Below are 13502 nucleotides of genomic sequence, written 5' to 3'. Positions count from 1 at the left end.
AGCAGCCTCCTGTGTCTTGTGTATCAGCCCTCCTGTGCTTAAAAATGGCAGCAGGGTGCTTGAACTAAAGCTTATTGAACAAGCTTTAGTTCAAGCATCCCTGCTGCCGTTTTTAAGCGTGGGGACACTGATAGTGAGATGCAGCAGTTTTAATTAAAGTGACTCTTGAAGCCACTCTCTGCTCCACACCTGTGGAGCATGTAAAACTGCCCCAAATGCCCCAGTGTTTCCCAGAAATACCTAATAGAGTGAGTTACAGAGTGTTTAATGTTTTCCACTGAACAAAAACCAGTGCCAGGAATAGTACCAGACCTAGGACAGCCTCATTTGGGCCTTCCATATACAGGCATTATAGCCACCAATGGATATTCTGCTACTCTGCTTTGTCTTCAACTACTAACCTAACAATTCCCATAAATACATGTTACAGCACCTGTATAGAAGTAGTGAATATGTGCTGTCGCTGATAGCACAGGTGGAACCTTGGGATTTTGGCACAAAACCCACAACAGAACAAAAGCAGTATAAGCCTTTGTCACTTTCATAGATTCATAGATTGTAAGGCTGGAAGGGACCTTGGACGATCGTTGAGTCCAGCCCCCTGCACCCAGCAAGAAAGACAACTGGGGTCAAGTGACCCCAGCACGGTGACCATCCAGTCTCCTCTAGTGAGGTATAACTGTGAAAGTAGTTACTAAGTTGCAAGTTCTTAGCCATGAGTGTGAGATGTGAACATTTGCACTAAGGCATTGTATTACATTCTCCTTGTTAGGGAAGGTGACCATCAATATCTAAAGTCCATAAATTCATCCCGTCTTGAGGGAGATATTTTTACTATATCCTTTGGCTGTGTATAGGTCTGATCCAAATCCACTGCAGTTTGCCAACTGACTTCAATGGGCTTTGGATCAGATTTGTTTGCAGTAGATGGAGATGTCTTCTCGTACCTTAAGCCTGGTTATTTGAAATAGGCTATTCTGAACTACAGGAATGGCATTTGTAAGTTAATGTCTAGCAGGTATTGAGTCAGGCCACAGATATTTTGGTATCTTATTGCTGGTTCAGGATAGTCCTGTACTCTAACATGAGCAAGTACATAGGACCCCACTTAGGTACAAACAGAAGACTTTCAGTGCTACAAGCACATGCTTGTTTACATATTTATATGGTCTCCACCTCTCTGTTGTTTGAGCTCCTCACAGTCTTTAATGTATTTATCTTCACAGCACCCTGCAAATGCAGGGCAGTGCATTTGTCCCCATTATATATTGGGGAACTGAAGCACAGGGAAGTCATATGGAAAGTCTGTTACAGAGTAGGGAACTGAATGCAGGTTCCTCAAAATCCTGGATACATTCCTAATCATTGGATCATCCACCCTTTCATTATCTTTCCTGCCTATACTGCTTGAACTAAAGGAGTAGTTCCTTTAGCTTTCAGCTGTAGTAGCCTTTTACCCTATTATGCAGACCAGCCAGTAAAAGATGTAACCCCAAACCCTCTTCACCAAGGATTGTCCACCAGAAGAAGTCTTTTCTGCTTTGTTTAGGAAAAGATGTAACCCCAAAGAGCAGCACTCAGTCTACCCTTCCTGACAAGAAGGCAGTTAGATTGCACAGTGACAGATAAGTCTCTCCTGCCAGCAATTTAAGAAGCAGAGGCTTCCTGTCTTACAGAAGTCAGGCAATCTGAGATGGTTTATATAACGACTCTGTTCACTTCCGCACTTACACTAATGCATTTATTGTCTGTTTATCTGTGCTTCTGTTTAAAGCAATAAGGAAAGTGGGGGCCCAAAAGCATCTTGGATTAAACAGGCTGGTAGCCAAGAACAAGGCTGAAACAACCCAGGCTGAAGCCAGCCAGGGTTAGTGAGCCCAGTGTCCTAAGCAGGGTAGAGAAAGCACACCGAGTAGGGTGTAGCCAGAGCCCTGAGCAAAAGAGCCAGACCCAGGGGCCCACAGCCCAAGTGGCCAAGAGGGATGAGCCCAAGAAGGATGAGAAATAGGGCCATGGGCCCAAAGCCCTAGAAGGGCAAGACCAGGTTTAGGGGCCCACAACCTAGAAGTGAGCCCCTAGCCCAGTAGAAGGTCCCAGAGTGCTACGGAGGCGAGTGAGGTTGGAGCTTATCAGGGCATGGTGTGAGCTTCATCATAGCTCAAAAGAGTGAAGATCTGGGCCAGGGGCCCAGCAGGAGAGTGGGGTCATGAAACAGAGGCAGGACCAAGGACCCAGTACTGCAGAGAGGCAGAGTTAGGGTCAGAGACCTACAGCCCTGGAGGGGCGAGACCAGAACCCTGGAAAGGTGAGAAGTAAGGCCAGTGACCCACAGCCTAACAGGGGTAGAGACCAGACAGGACCAGTGAGCCCACAGCCCAGGAAGGGCAGAGACTGGGGCCAGGGGCTCACAGCTCAAGAGGGCTGGAGACTAATAAGGGCACAGAGGCCTGAATCATCAGAAAAGAGTTGGGACTGAATCCCCACTGATACAAAAGGCTGGTAACAGCTGTAAGGCACGGGCACCTTTGGGAAGCCTCCCTTTCCAAACCGATTAAGACAATCAAGACACAGCAGGCAAAAGAGAAAGGGGGAGGTAACTTAGAGACTGAGCAGGGCAGAAGTCTTTTGGCCACCAAGGGGTGTCACGGCTGCCCCTTGAGGAGTGATCCCATTACAGGCAGTTTTTAGGGTAAGTTACTAAATCCATGTCCTGATCATTTCTTGTGAGGCAAGCAGTACAAACCTTGATGCCCTCGCCCATATACAACTAGAAAATACATCCAATATATCCATGTCCCCTTGCTGTTTCCAATTGACTATGGCGTTCTTCTCTACTTCCTGCTGTGTGGGGTGGCTCTGTATTGTTAAACAGTTGATGAAGGGATGCACTTGAGCGGTAGATTACATTGCATATACTTTATACAGTTAGGATGCCTGTGGATGCCATTGGGTGCTGCTTGTAAACAAACAGCAGAAGCTGTGAGTGTCCATCAGGATCATAACTTTTTATTCAATTGACTTATATAATAGGAAACGTATCCTGTGTCACACCATGGCAGAGAGTGGATACTGAAAGGGAGAGTGAACAGGGTATGACCAGGGTTTTTTTCCCTTGTTCCTCTCTCACTTGCAGCCTCCAGCATATGAGATCTAGGAAGTTCTGACTCAGAGGCTGTACCCCTCTCTCCTGTGTTCAGTAGCTACTGAAGCTTCTGTCCTCCAAAAATTTGTCCAATTCCTTTTTGAATCTGGCTAACCTGTCAACTTCCACAACATTTTGTGGCAATGTGTTCCACACCTGAATTATACACTGTGTAAAAAAGAACTTCCTTTTGTTAATTTAAACTTAATTACCTACTAGTTTAATTTCATTTCATAGATTTCATAGACATTAGGGCTGGAAGGGACCTCAGAAGATCATCGAGTCCAGCCCCCTGCCCGAAGGGCAGGAAGTCAGCTGGGGTCATAGGATCCCAGCAAGATGAGCATCCAGTTTGCTCTTGAAGGTGTTCAATGAAGGCGCTTGAACGACCTCCGGTGGCAGGCTGTTCCAGACCTTGGGGGCTCAGACAGTAAAGAAATTCTTCCTTATGTCCAGCCTGAAACGGTCTTGTAGTAGTTTATGACCGTTTGACCTAGTCATCATCCCTTGGGGCGCTCTGGTGAACACATGTTCCCCCAGATACTGGTGGTCACCCCTGATAAACTTATAGGTGGCCATCAGATCACCCCTGAGCCTGCGCTTTTCTAGGCTAAAGAGGCCCAGGGCTCTCAGCCTGTCATCGTAGGGTCTGCTTCCCTGACCTCTGATCATGTGCGTGGCTCTTCTCTGCACCCTCTCAAGCTTCTCCACATCCTTTTTGAATTGTGGAGCCCAAAACTGGACGCAGTACTCCAGCTGCGGCCTCACCAAGGCTGAATACAAGGGGAGAATGACGTCCTGGGATTTGCTTGAGAAGCATCTACGGATGCAAGCCAGTGTTTTGGTTGCTTTACTAGCTGCAGCATCACATTGCAGGCTCATATTCATCTTGTGGTCAATGATGACCCCCAAGTCTCTTTCTTCCATAGTGCTAGCCAACATAGCACTGCCAAGCCTATAAGGATGCTGAGGGTTTTTCTTCCCAAGGTGGAGAACCTTGCATTTATCGGCGTTGAACACCATCAGATTCTCGTCCGCCCACTTGCTGAGCCTGTCCAGGTCAACCTGGATCACCCGCCTGTCTTCTGGTGTGGATGCTTTGCCCCAAAGTTTGGTGTCATCAGCGAACTTGGCCAGTCTGCTTCTGACTCCAGTGTCCACATCATTAATGAAGATGTTGAACAATATGGGTCCAAGGACAGAGCCTTGGGGGACCCCACTGGTTACAGGACACCATGATGAGTGACTTCCATCAATTACTACCCTCTGGGTCTGACCACGGAGCCGGTTTTCCAGCCAGTGGATCGTGGTGGACCCAAGGCGACAATTGGCCAGTTTCACCAAGAGGTGATCATGGGATACCAGATCGAAGGCTTTTTTGAAGTCAAGATATATGACATCAATCTCCTCTCCCTTGTCCAGGTGATAGGTCACCTGATCGTAGAAGGAAATGAGATTGGTCAAGCAAGACCTACCTGCGACAAACCCGTGCTGGCTATCCCTTAAGACGTTGGTGTCGGCCAGTCCATTAAGGATGGCCTCTTTAATAAACTTTTCTAAGATCTTCCCCGGGATAGAAGTCAGGCTGATGAGCCTATAGTTAGCCGGATCCACTTTCCTCCCTTTCTTGAAGATAGGCACCACATTGGCCTTCTTCCAGTCTTTGGGCACTACACCAGAGCGCCAGGAGTTTTCAAAGATCTGTGCCAGAGGCTGGGCTATGATGCTCGCCAGGTCCCTGAGTACCCTGGGGTGAAGATTGTCAGGGCCGGCTGACTTGAAGGTATCCAGCTTCTCAAGATGTTCCTTCATGAGGTCAGCATTAATGGAGGGCAGGGGATCACCCTCACCCGGACTTCCCTGTCCCGTAGCAGGCATGGGCATCCCATGGGACTGATGAAAGACCGACGCAAAGTACCCATTTAATAGGTTGGCTTTTTCCTGGGCGTCAGTTGTCAGTTGCCCCATCTGGTTCAGCAGGGTCCAATGTTGCCCCTGCTTTTCCTCCGGCTCCCCACATATCTGAAAAAAGGACTTTTTATTGTCCTTGATGCTCGAAGCTAGTTGGAGTTCAGTTGCAGCCTTGGCTTTCCTGGTATGCTCCCTGCAGGACCGGACCAACGCAGACACCTCATGACACCTCAATCTTGTTTTGAGAGATAAGAAATGATAAGTTCCAATTTACTTCCTCTTCACCATTTACTATTTTATAAAGGTTTATCATTAGGGACCTACCAAAATCGTGATTTTGCAGTTTTCATGGAAACTGTAATTGCAAGCAGTCTCTGAAAAAGCACAACTCCCATGAAAAGGCATGAAATCTGAGGGAGGGGCGAAAAACAAAAGAAAGTTGCAAGCAGAGAAAAGGGCAGGGAACCCTTGTGTCTGGAAGCACAGGGAGTGGGGAGGGAGGGATGGGTAAGTGGGGGAGAGAGAGAGTAATCACTATCAGAGGCTGAGTCCCTGAAGCAGGCTCAGTCCAGGAGCCAGTCAGGGGCCAGCCAGGGAAGCAGGAGGGTTTTGGCATCAGTGTAACCTGGGCAGTACTCCAAGAGGTACCCCCTCTCCAATTGAAAGGATCAGAGCAGGTGCACAAGCGCTGTGGGAGGTGTAGAGACCCTCCTCTTTCTATAGGGCAAAGCCAGATCACCAATGGGGACTTAACCATATACGTTTTAATGAGAGAACAATACTGGGAACATAACAGGTATAAACCAGGGGGTATAGGGGACACTACAACTCCCTGAGGGGGCAGGATTCAACAAAGGTTACACTTATAAACATACATATATTCATCCAGTTGACAAAAGACAGAGTTAAGAAACTATAAAACACAAACAGCAGAACAAACAATACTGGTGGGTGCAATATAAAAGGCACAAAATACAAAACATCAAACAACAAGAAATATATGGCCTAATTACTGGGGAGGGAGGGGAAAGCACAATGACTCCTTTCCACTGCAACAAGATTTTCTCCCTGTTACTTCACTCACCCTAAGTCACTCCAGCTGGGACTTGAACTCAGAGCTCCCACAGGGTGAGCAGAAACTCTACCACACAGCCACCAGGGCTGATGCTATTCTAAGCTGCAAGGGGTTTTGACTTTTCTGGAGCCCCAGCCTCACAACAAGCTGCCTGGCCTCTTACTGGAGGAGCTGGAAGCAGGGCTGGGAACCTCTCAGGTCGCTGCTCAGATCCTTGCTGGAGCTGGGGAACCTCTCCTGCTGGCCACAGCCTCTCGTAGGGGATCCTGGAGCCCAGCGGGATCCTTTCCTGCCGGCTGCATGCCACGCTGCTGAGGGTCTAACTGCTGCCTGCAGGTCCCACTCCTTCAGGTTCTTCTGGGGCAACTGCTCCCACCCCACAGGCCCAGGTCTTGCCAGCTCTTTGAAACTCCTTCCTTGTGGTCCCTCGCTGGTCTCCCCTGAGTCAGCTGCACCTTTTGTCCCCCTCCAGGTGACCCAAGGGGACAATCAGGGGACATGAGGGTGAGTAACTCTGGATGCATCCAGGAAAACCAGCATAGATCAGCACAGAGTCTGAGGCACAAATGAAGAGGAAGGCTGCTGCAGAGGCTGAAGGTCAGAGCAAGAAGAAAGCTGCAGAGGCTGAAGGTTAGAGCAAAAAGCAAATGACTTTAAAAGGACCACAGAAAGCAACTTGGCAAGGCGAGAGGAAGCATTTTCCTTTGTGGAGGCTTACATAGTGGTGAACATCCTACTGGAGAAACTTAATCACAGAAGTTAAAGGACTACCTAAGCCAAAATGTACCAAATGCTGGCAGTTTTCCATGTGCCAACAAGCTTCGCCAAGACTCCCCGCAATGATTGCTTCACATGTACTGTCCATAAAGGCTGCCTTGGCACAGTATCATTCCTTCTCCATTCTGGCTCATGAAGCCATCGACCCTAAAGATAACTATGACCCTCAAGATAACTATGTGCTGCATATTTTATTTGTACCAGGGAGCTGGACCAACCAGGACCTGCCTGTGTTTCAATCTAAGCCAGTTCACCTCACATCTTTCAATTTTTCTACCATGTCCCAAGCCATCAGGAAGGTTATTGTCAGCTATGATGTAGACCAGTGGCTGTCAACCAGGGGTACGTGTACCCACCCCTAGGGGTACTTAAAAGGGTCGTAGAAGGTATGCAGAACTCCACATGCATACGTGCAGCCACAGCACAGCATGCCAGCAGCCAGGAGCACATCCCGGCCATGTGGAGAGCAGCTGGGTCCAACTGGGTGGGCGGTGGCAGTGCTGGTAGGATGATTAGGGGGGCTACAGTGAATTTTGGAGTGGCTGCAGCCCACCTCCATAGCTCCACCCCCATAGGCCCCTGCAGCGAGGGAGGGAGTGGGGCTGGGGCAGACTCTGCCCAGCTGGGGCAAAGCGCAGGACAGACAAGTGAGAAGGTCATCTGGACGGTGAGGAGGGGTGGCAGTTCCTGCTGTGGGGTGGGGCTGGGGCAGTGCCAGGCTGTTCCTGGTGGGGATGTTGGGTTGGGCTGTGCTGGGATGGGGGGGTTGGGAGGGGCTACAGCAAATTCTGCGGTGGCTGCAGCCCCTAAAGTAGCCTCCTCCTAGTGCTGCCACCACCTGCCCCAAGCACAGCCCAGTCCAGCCCCACACAACCATGGCCACAGCCCACCCATTCCCTGCATGCAGATCTGGGGGCATGCACCCCCTCCATGCCCACTCAGGGTGCATGCAGCAGCAGGAGATGCCACCCCCCCTGTGCCCTCTGGATGAGCTGCTCACGGCTCTGTCCTGTGCTCCACCCCAGCTAGGCAGTTCCTGCCCCTGATCCAGCCCCAGCCCCACCCCCTCCCTTACCGCAGGAGCCTATGGGAGTGGGGCTATGGGTAGCCACTCCAGAATTTGCCATAGCCCCACCCAGGCCCCCCTCCCAGTGCTGCCACCACCTACCCCAAGCATAGCCCTTCCCCCTGCCAGGAAGAACCTAGTACCCCACCCCACAGCAGCAGCCTACCCACCCCCCACATGCAAATCTGGTGGCACACCATGCCCCATGCCCTCCCAGGATGAGTGCAGCAGTGGGAGCTGCCTCCACTCCCCACATCCCCCAGACAAGCCACTTGTGACTCCATCCCACACCTCCCCCCAGGTGAGCAGCACCTGCCCCACTCCCTCCTTCACCACAGGGCCTTCATCTGCCCCCCCCCCCCCCCTGCAAAAAAACAAGAAAAAATATAAAGGGATACATGAGATGAAACGTTGAGAAAGAAGGTGTACACTTGTTAAAAAAAGGTTGAAAACCCCTGATGTAGACTTTAATAAGATCTCAGCATGCCTGTCTGACAATGCCATGTGCATGTGCAAAGTTTTCTCTTGTGTGCTCCAAGGAATGCTGCCCAACACTGTTTATGTCACCTGCAATGTTCACATTCTGTCCCTAATAAGTGACATCTGGCTCATGCAATGCCCCATGGTGGATAGCCTAGTGTCTTCTTTCAGGAAAGCCTTCAAACACTGTCCAGGGTATAAGGTCCAGTCCAGCCAGTCAAAGTGGGGAATCACAAGCCACTGTGCCGCTGCCTCCAGAGTCTGTGCTCCCACGGTGGAATTTTTGGTGCAACGTGGTCTGTTACCATGCCAAGCATAATGTAGCACTACCAGCAGATTGTGAGTGAGGTGCTGTAAATCACACCCAGCCCACAGTGCATGCTCAAGCTTCGTGTTCTCTTAGGATGAGGCAACATTCAAGATCACGTGCCATTTGTGGCTGGAAATGCCACCTGGTTCATAGAGCTCCTGACGTAGTGGTTTGAATGCCAGCAGGCTGTGATCCACCACACACACAACAAGGTGATGGATTTGATAAGCGGGGTCAAAGACAGAGCATCACAAGAAGTCAAGATAACTATGTAGATAAGCTGTCCTTGTGAAAACCAGCACAGAAGGGACCTGTTCCAGGCAATAGGTGTGAAGCTAAACCAGTACTGCAGGTATGACCTGTCACTGACACTGTGGTTTCAGACAACTGACTGCCCCCTTCCTTAATGCTGTTCATAATTTGGACCCCAACTAGGTGTCTTTGCTGAATTTTGACCCTCAACTACTGAAAGCAATCTCGAGATGAAGGAAAGAGCATAACAATGAACATGCTGCTTATGTGAACTTTGTCAAAGAGTGCCAGATGCCTGTACCTGTGCCCATGTTCAAGGACTCCATCTGTGAATAGTTTCCACATTTTTATGCCCTGGCAAGACACGGCCTCACTATCCCTACGAACTCAGTGGATGCTGAGCATGCCATGGCTATGTATGGAGAAGTGTTCACCCCACAGAGACAGAGAATGTCTCCAGTGACTATGGCAGGGTGCAGCATGCTCGCACTTAATACATAGCATGAACTGCCTGTCTCAAGGATAGTATTCAGTTTTAGTAAACTCCTTTTTATAATATCCTTTATTAAAGTATATATAGTTGATATTAGTAAAGTGTATATAGTTGGTATTAGTTACAATTTATGGTGTGCATTGCTTTATTTTATTAAGATATTTCAGTTTAGAATGTAATTGCTTAGAATTCTTAATAACATATTAATTAATGGCTTCTGTGGGTTTAATGCCCTGATTAAGCTCATGAAAGCCACTAATTGAGGCATTATTAAGCAATCTAAATGGCCATTAATGGCTTCCATGGGCTTGAAGGTTCCTTAATAATGAATCAATTAATGGCTTCCACATGCTTAATAAGAAGATTAAGCCCATGGAAGCCATTAATTAACACATTATTATTAGCAAGTAGTGGTTTGGAGCCATCTGGCAATCTATAGGGAGGGACAGGACTTCAGGGGCCCATTGGCCAATCAGAGACAGTGAGGGACAACATACTTGCTCCACTAAAATGGCTGCCTGGGCTCTGGTCTCCCTGTGAAATTTGCCAGCAGCCACCTCAATTTGGGTAGACCTCTACTTAAAATATCCTCCTTCAGGCATCTCTTTTCTAAACTGAATAGGCCTATCCTCTTTAGTTTCTCTTCATATGAAAGCCCCTTCATACCACTAATCGTCTTTGTTGCTTTCCCCTGTACTTTCTCTAGTTCTTCTATATCCTTTTTGAAGTGGTCTTCTATATCCTTTTTGAGGTGTGGGGACCAAAAATGGGCACAGTATTCAAGGTGTGGACACACCATGGATTTATAAAGACCATAGTATTTTAAGTATTGCCATGCATGATAAGAACCATCTCATTAGTCAAAGGGGACATCCCTACCAGCTTCACTGATGGAACTGGATCAGGGCTTATTTTAAAGTGAGGTAGAATGTGACAAAGCAGCCCCAAGCAGCATGACAGAGAGCATGTCCTACCTAATACATAATGATAAGCAGTACTGTAACTAGTGGTGGGTGAGCAGGGGGCACAAGTCCTGGGCACTGACTGCATGGGGGCACTGGGACAGAGGCACAGAAGTGCCAGAACAGAGGCAAGAGCCCTAAAGATTTCAGCAGCTATGGCCTCCAGCAGTGTGGAGCAGGCAGAAGTGCCCAGGAACAAGCAGGTTGGGGGCTTGAGGCACTGGAGTGGGGACAGGGCTGCCAACTGTCTGTAAATTTATGGACACTCCATAAATAACCAGGTTAAAAATTCCTATCCATAAAATCTGTGGAAAAAAATGTAACCACCCATAAAAAAGGAAGCCACCAAAGCTGATGGAAACTTCATGGTGGGAAAGAAACTGGATGTAAAGTTGAAGCAGACACAGAGCACAGAAGTACCATCTGGTGTTTGAGCAGGAGTGGAGCACTCTGTAGGGAGTTTCTCAGGACTCTGTGTCTCTCAGGACTCTCCATACCTCCTCTTCCCCCTGCCATATCCCAGTGCTGGAGCTGGTACTGCATCCTATAAGGATAAGGATAACTGGGGCTTGTGCCCTGCAGCCTGATTAACTGGCTAACAAACTAACCAAGGCCAGCTGAGCCTAGCTCATTTCCACTGATTGGTCCTGGGTCTGCTTTTAAGAAACTCCTGCAGTACCCAAACCTTGCTGCACGATTTACTGGTCTCCAGTCTTTGAGTAGCTCCTGTTCTAGTAATTTTTCTGGCTTCTGCCCTAGTGCCCATGATCGTGCATTCATCTCCTCAAACTCTAGCTTGACTTTGGCTTGCTTCCTGACCTCTGATGCTGATTGATCCCCTGGCTTGGTATTTGATTCCTGACTCTGGGCCTCTGTCCCACTGTTGCAATCCCTGGTTCCACTTCTGGCTCTACCCACTAGGTCAGATGCCCTGGTGAACTGTGATGCATCCTGAGTAAGATTCTTTGGGGGTCTATGCTGGGAGGAGGGGAGTGGGGCCAGTTGGGGTAAAGCTGGGGTGGACTAGGTGTGGCAGTATGTTGCAGGGTGCAGTCAGGGCTACCAAGGTGTGAGGGTAAGTAGAGAACCCCTGAGGTGGAGGAAGCAGGTGCAAAACTATTGCTTTAGTCAAGAAGGGTTACCATCAAAATAATTTTTTTCTATGTTTTGAACCCAGGCTTAGTCTAGGGTCTGACAGAAGAGTTACATTTACATTATGTAAAATGTATGCCAGTAAAAAGTTGGGTTTTCAGTAAAAAAAAAAGATTGCAGATTACCAGTAAAAAAAACTCTTGGGTTCACCACTGAGTGAGTAGATGGGGAGGGAGTCTGCAGCCAAGGGGATAATCCTGCCACCAAATTTGTCATTTTATCCTGATGCTTTCCATGGATTTTGGTGGCATCCTTAATCCCCTTTGCCTGTCCCCCTGGCTGCTGGATCCTGGCTACTTCCTCCTGCCCCATGCTGATGGAGCCTATAGCTGCCTGTCTCTGGAGCCCCCTTGCCTGCACTTTGGGTTCTGGGTCCTAGCCACTTCCTGCCACTTCACATACAGAGATCATAGCTGCTGGAGCCTGGAACCCCTCTGCCTCTGTTCCATTGCCCCTCTACCAGATCTCTCTTCTGCCCAGGGCTCCAAAAATACTCTGATATTGTATATCTCTAGATATACAAAAGAAGGTGATTGTAGCTAACAAAGCGTTCACAAGAGGGAAAATCTTTTCTGGCCCCTACATGTGACCAGCAAAAGCCCTGTAACATAAGATTACCAGATACTAGGCCTGTGCAAAGCGGCTAGTATTTGCTTTGGATTCGGCCAATTCAATTCAGCCAAATCCAATTTGGAGATTCGGCTGCTGCCAAATCAGCTGAATCTCCAACTCGCACAGGCCCATCTCCCACCCACTCTCAATGGCTGCCCTGCCCACCCCAGCTCCCAGCTCTTGGAAAAAAAGAAAGCCCCCACTCACTGGCTTCTACCCGGTGGGGGGGAGAGCCCCACTGCCCCATGCCACATGGGGGGCTTTGCTACAAAGCCCCCAACCCCTGCCTGCTCTCCCAGCCCCCCGCTGCCCCACCTGCCCCATCTCCAGCCCTTTAAAAAAAATCCTCCTGCCTGGCAGGGGGAAATCCCCACTGGCCCATGCTACATGGGGGGCTCTGCACAAGCCCCCAGAAGCCCCAAGGCCACTGCAGGAGCCAATGAGTCCAGGGGGGTTGGTAATTTTTTTCTTAAAGGGCCAGAGCTGGGGTGGGCAGGGCAGCCATGGGGAAGCTGGGAGAACAGGTGGGGGTCAGGGACTCATGGCAGAGCCCCCCCACACAACATGGAGCAGTGGGGGGCAGCGGGGATCACCCCCCTGCCCAGCAGCACCCGGTGAGTGAGGGCTTTTTTTTTTTTTTAAAAGGGCCAGGAGCTGGGACAGGTGGGGCAGCCATGGGGTGGGTGCTGGGAGAGCGGGCAGGGGCCAGGAGGTGCTTGGGGAGGTGGGGGAGCAGGCAAGGGATGGGGCCTGGCAGGGGTCCCCCCTTGGTCCCCTCCCATTTCCTCCAGCCTCCCCTCCCCTGCTCCCTACTTACCAGCTTGGAGTCCACGTTCAGCTCCCTGCTGCAGCAGGTGGGGACTCCCCAAATCACCAAAGTTCTCTGAATCTTTTCCGAATCAATTCAGAGAGCTTTGAATCAATGTGGACCTTCTAATTGGTCCCCTGATTTGATTCAGATTCAGAGATTCAGCCACCGAATCAGGCCAAATCTCCTCCGAACTGAATCAGCACCCAAAGCTTCACACGGCCCTACCAGATACTTCCTGCATGGAGAGATATGGTTAGCACCAAACAGAAGAGGGGGAGTGCAAATACTTAAATCCATACAGCGCACACAGGCCATTTCCAGATGAGCATAGATGTTTGGTTCCTTGGGGACAAGCAGCAGCGGTGCACCTTACACCACTGCTACTTGTCCCCAGGGAACGCCCATAACAGACACGCTTTGGCACATGGCAAGTTACTCAGGCTGGCACATGGCAAGTTA

The sequence above is a fragment of the Alligator mississippiensis genome, chromosome 6 (genome assembly GCF_030867095.1).
Source record: "Alligator mississippiensis isolate rAllMis1 chromosome 6, rAllMis1, whole genome shotgun sequence".
Lineage (NCBI taxonomy): Eukaryota > Metazoa > Chordata > Crocodylia > Alligatoridae > Alligator > Alligator mississippiensis.
Note: the sequence above shows the minus strand (reverse complement) of the source record.